This window comes from Mauremys reevesii, linkage group 1, assembly GCF_016161935.1.
Source record: "Mauremys reevesii isolate NIE-2019 linkage group 1, ASM1616193v1, whole genome shotgun sequence".
In the NCBI taxonomy this organism is placed as follows: domain Eukaryota; kingdom Metazoa; phylum Chordata; order Testudines; family Geoemydidae; genus Mauremys; species Mauremys reevesii.
The window spans coordinates 286,088,541-286,094,175 of record NC_052623.1 but is presented as its reverse complement, the minus strand read 5'-3'; the positions used below and the strand labels follow the sequence as shown (position 1 = coordinate 286,094,175).

Here is a 5,635-nt window from a genome sequence, read left to right as displayed (position 1 = left end):
AATAATAAAATCTTGAAAGGCTAGGAATTAAGAACTAATACCCCAAATAATATTCTAAGTGTAAGCTGTGTGCCTGTGTCCCTCTCCATTCAGTGTTAAATTAGGTTTCAGTTAAAGAGACTTTCACAGGCATCAATTTTAAAATATAAGAAAACATACAGTGCTTCTTTTATTTGATGTAATTTATTCTGTTCTTGACCAATGATATTAGTTTCCTTCCCACCAAGGGTCTGATTCTGCCGTCTTTGTTGACAGTGAGTGGTACCATAGTCTAGGAGTAGTACCACTGATAATACTCATTGTGAATATAGAAGGTGGAATCAGGACTCAGATTAGGAGTGGATTGGGTCATTTCATTTTGGGGGGAAGACTTCTTATGAAAATATATATGTACCAATACAAGTTTTGCAACATCTACAAACACAGAACATCAAGCATTGCTAATATGTTGAATTTTCTTGGTCTAGACCAGCAGGATTATCAGGAAATTACTATTTACAACAATTTTAACATGTTGTGCTCAAACAAGGCTTCAGATACATACTTTTGTTCATATTTATTTTCTGTGCAGGCAAAGGAAAACAAGTCTGGTGATGCACCGTAAAATAATCAGAACCAGACTGCATGTAATGGCTGTGCTAAAGATCAAATGCTGAGGACTGGGAGAAATAACAGATATAGATTTAGTGCTGATAAGGGCACAATAAATTATCTTGTGTGGTCATTAATCTTTAAGTACTTGACAGCTAAATGACCCAGCTAAAGCACTGGGAGTGTTTTTTAGTGTAAAGAAATACAAGAACAAGAATATTAAATCCATAATTACTTTCTATATCCTATGCACCCCATTGAAATCAAACACAAATTAAATGTACCTATTTGCACTAGTGAGCACATCCGTGTAAGGGATTTTTCTGTGATGCATTTCATAGTTATAATATTTTAAATCACTCACTGGTATTATATCTTATGGTTCATTCTTACACGTAATAAAGACTATGCTCTCTGAACTGGTAACATTGAAATGTTTGGCACAGATTTCAGTGTCTTACAATTCCAAATAGAACTGTCGTCTATGAACTGTGACTCTGAAATTATTTCTTGGTCCAGCAGCATGATTATACTTTGATGAGAAATGCAAAGTTCTATTGACACGTCCTTTCTGATTTTATGCCAGGAGAGAGGATAGATGCTTAATATGTAGTTTTAAATAAAAATGTAAAATATAATTGCATATGTACTCTATACAATTGAATATCAAGCTGAAAATAACATTTGACATACGAATTGATAAAGCAGCTTTCTCACAAGATATATTCTATTACATAACCTCTTGACAATAAAATTATTTTAGCAAATGATATGCTAACTACAAGCAAACAAAAAAGCACACAAAAGCTCTGAAGAAGTCAGAGGGCCATTGTAATTTTGTGGAGTATTGGGATAGCATAGTACATGTCCAGTTGTCTTTCCTGTCATCATGATCATGGGCCTTGGATCCAGATATGTCTAGACTGAAATGCAGCTTGGCTGACAGAAGTTATTCTGTAGGAACTGGCTGGAAGAAATGGCAGAGTTAGATCAATTTTATCAGTAAAGAGTATTTGCCTCCTTTTGTTACTCACGTTCACAATCTAGTAGCCTGTTGCAGAAGCTTCTTGTTGACCCAGTAACTATAGTATCCAAGATAACTTATCTTTTTATGCTTGGCAGCAAGTTAGTGGAATTTTTTGTTTTTGTTCTGTTTTTATTTGCAAGCCTCATCTCAATGACCTAAGCCTTAGCCACTTTGAGATTGTTAAAATGGTGCTGTACCATAAGGCACATGTACAATTTCCACATTAATTCTTTGCCAATATTCTCCACTATCACTTTAATATTCATCCTTCCCGTGAACACTCCTGAAAATGTAATTACCTTCCTGGAGAGTCATGAAAAGCCAACACAAAAAGGGTGAAAATATGCACAAAGCCAATTTGTTTTAAAACATAACTTACACCTGGCAAGGGACATAAAAGGCAATAAGAAGAGGTTCTTCAAATAGATTAGGAGCAAGAGAAAGAAGAAGGAAAGTGTAGGTCCTCTACTAAGTGGGGAAGGGGAACTACTAAGTGAAGACAACAAGAAAGCTGACATGCTTAATGCCCATTTTGCTTCAGTCTTTACTAAAAAGGTTAATTACTCAACATAATTAAAATTGACACCCATGGGGAGAGAATGCGAGCCAAAATAGGGAAAGAACAGGTCCAAGTATATTTAGATAAGTTAGATATATTCAAGTCAGCAGGACCTGAGGAAATTCATCCTAGAGTACTTAAGAAACTAGCTGAAGCAACCGCACAGCCTTTAGCAATTATCTTTGAGAACTCCTGGGGGATGGGAGAGGTCCCATACGACTGGAGCATGGCTGCCATCAGAAGTAAGGGCCTCAGAATTAATTGTAATTTGGCCCTGAGCCCTCTAAGGATAGTAGATACCACCTCTTAGTACTACATATAGCCAATGAGATTCCATACTGTCTTCCTAGATTCATTGGCAGTACAAACTACAGGCTTGTTGGTATTGTCAACTGAACCAACCTGGAAAGACAAACGATGAGGAAAAGGAACCATTCTTGGGTCTCAAAATTATACTTTAGATGTCAGGCAGCACTTGAAGAAGCACATTCCCCTGGGTGTTCTACACACTCTTTTCAAGACCTATGCAGGAAACAATGGGTTAAGTTGTACGTTTAATAGGTATGTATAATCAGCATTGTATAGAAAACTTTATTTTTAGAAAGTGATATGAACCAGATATACTTGAACTGGATTTTCTAAAGGTATTTTAATGTAATTTTCTGAAAATAAGGCCCTAAGCGTAACTATCTGTCTAGACTCTTTCCTGTTTTATAAGAGTATATGACATAAGTATCCCCTGAGTGAGCTATTTTTTTCCTTCTAGGTGGAAGGTTTGATCCTTTCTTTTTACTCTTTTTAGCTGCACCAGCAGTACCACTAGATTTAAGGGCCTGTCATCCTTCCATTAAAAAATGTTGCATTTGAAGAGTTTATTACTTTAATTCACAAAGGGCTTCAACTTGGCACAGAAGCTTTTAGCAAAGTTGCAGGGGGATTTTCTCCTCCCTTCAGTATAAAATGTTATTTAAATCATGACATTTGTTCATTGTTTCCTTATTTTGGAATTTTTGTGCTTGTGACTTTTTAAACAGGCTTAATTTTTAAAAAATAAAGAAAAACTCTGCATATTGTTAGCTCTTAATATTAATTAGCCCCCTCTGACATGTTAACAGAAACATTTGGAAGGAACTGGGTTATATGAGTTTGTAAAGATTTGATTGTATATGCACAGTAACTCCCTTCCATAAATGTTTTTAAATCACATTGTTGCATACTATGCCAAGTGCAAAGCAATGATAATATACAAAATCCCACTGATTTCAATAGGACTTTGCATATTTAGCATACATGGTTACACTCTCAGTGATGAAGGGACATGCTGAAGATTGTTAGACCTTAAAATGAACCCAGCTTTACGGTTGTTCTACTGACTAACTTTTATCTTATGGATTTGAGCCACTTGTTAAAAACAATCCTTCTGTTTATCACTGAAGATTCTTGAAAGTGATACAGGAGAATCTGGAGATATATAGCATTAAATGTTTCCAAGAAGTTAAACTGGATGAGTATTGCTATACTGCCCCTTTTTTTAGGGGAAAAAGAAAATTTTCATGTTCAAATTCTGCCTTAGAACCTGAAGCATGAGTGACCGAGATACAGGATTCTGGAAGCTAACAGATGGCAATGGAGAGAATATGCAATACATAATAAAAACTTTATCTTATTCCAAGACAAGCCAGGGAAATTGTGCTACTTAGGGACAACCTTGAACGGGGCCGGCTCTAGGAATGTTGCTGCCCCAAGCACAGCAGGCAGGCTACCCCTTCCGTGGCTTGCCTGAGGAGGGTCCGCTGGTCCTGCAGCTTCGGCGGACCTCCCGCAGGCATACCTGCTGGAGGTCCTCCAAAGCCACGGGACCAGCGGACCCTCCGCAGGCAAGCTGCCGAGGGCAGCCTGCCTGCTGCCCTCGCGGCGCCGGCAGAGCGCCCCCTGCGGCTTGCCGCCCCAAGCACGTGCTTGTCGGACTGGGGCCTGGAGCCGCCCCTGACCTTGAAAGTCCATCAGACATTCAGGCTGCACCAAATGTAGTATATCTAACAGCTGCAATATACAAACATCTGCAGGAATATTCAGTGACATATACATTGCTTTAAAACTGTACCATAGTCATCTTATACAAAGGTGTGGAATGGCCAGTGCTTGGTAATATTACTATTCAATATTTATTATTGTAAAAATACAAACAAATAAAATCTGGGCAGAAACATAGATTTATACAATTTCTACTTTAGCCATTAAAGATACTGTATTTGACTCTTACCAACTCCCATTAAATTAACGAACATCAGTGAGAAAAAAAACACTGCATGACCTGAAGATGCAATATGAGAATGACAGCATTTTAAAAATAATGCTGAAAATACTAAAAAAACCCAAACCTTGCATTAACTAAAAGGAAATGTTTAAATAATGTTAAAAGTCTTACTTTGGCTGAAACAACAAGAACAAATAATAATTAAGGTTGCTACTCCTTCCATAGCAATGTACAGTGGTTTTCAACCTTCTTCATATAAGTACCCCCTTTCCCATCGTGGAGACCACTTGCCATTTAATTAGGCTCTATCTGTGAACCTCCTCCTCCATAAAATATAGCAAAAGTGGTGTGGCTGTTACCCACCTGCCCACCCCCATTTGAGAATCATTTAATCAGCCTATTATACCCACTTGTAACAAGGAGTCCGCTTGCCATCACAACAAATCAGCCAGAGACCTCTTCTGAGTGAAATCACCAGTGCTTTTTGTTTTCAGTGTTAGTTCCCACCACCTTCTATTTACAATCTGCTCCAAACCAGCAACCTGGGGGACAGCTAGCTTCTCCAGCCAGAGGGATGCCCAGCCTTTGGCTCCTCCCTTTCCTTTCTCACTTCCTTCCTGCCAGCCTTATATAGCCCCCTGGATAATGAGGCCGGCAGGTGCTTCTCTTCTAGAAATTAGGCGTGGCGTACTCAGCCAGACCCAACTAATGCTTCTTAATTGGAGCTGGGCAAACAGGGGACTGGCTCAGGACCTCCTGGCCAGCACCCTGTTACACCACTAATATTTAAAGCAACATCTTTGGAAGTGAGAAGCAACATCAAAGTCCAGATAGGAAGATTTAAATCAGAGTGGCAGATTTCCTTACATTTGTTGTTACACCCTTAATAGCGTTTTTATGTAATTTATGCATTTAATATTCTCTTGGTGTATTGGTTCACAAAGACCTGTTCATATTTTTCAATATAAATCTCATTACATTGGCAGGTACAGTCATGTAATGTGTACTTTATACAAAACCCTGGCACTCCATAATAGTATATTCTTGTCCTACCATTTGTTGTTTATGTAAAATCAACCATCAAGTTAATAGTCATTCTTCTTATTGATATGTTGTTTTCTTTGTTCTTTATTCAGGAAGATTTATATTGATAGAATTTTAAAAGCTCTTCTCAAAATATAATTCTGAGGTTTCAGACTAT

The 5,635-nt window shown here is 37.9% G+C and overlaps 1 long non-coding RNA gene across 1 annotated transcript; it reads right to left on the bottom strand.

Annotated features, from left to right (window-relative positions):
- Positions 1 to 254: 254 nt before the first annotated feature.
- On the bottom strand, positions 255 to 5,024 carry LOC120383147. Its single transcript, XR_005588348.1, has 3 exons — positions 4,845 to 5,024; positions 2,580 to 2,699; positions 255 to 1,558 (listed from the first exon to the last, which is right to left on the bottom strand). It is a non-coding gene; the product is annotated as an uncharacterized LOC120383147 (long non-coding RNA).
- Between the last annotated feature and the right edge of the window lie 611 nt (positions 5,025 to 5,635).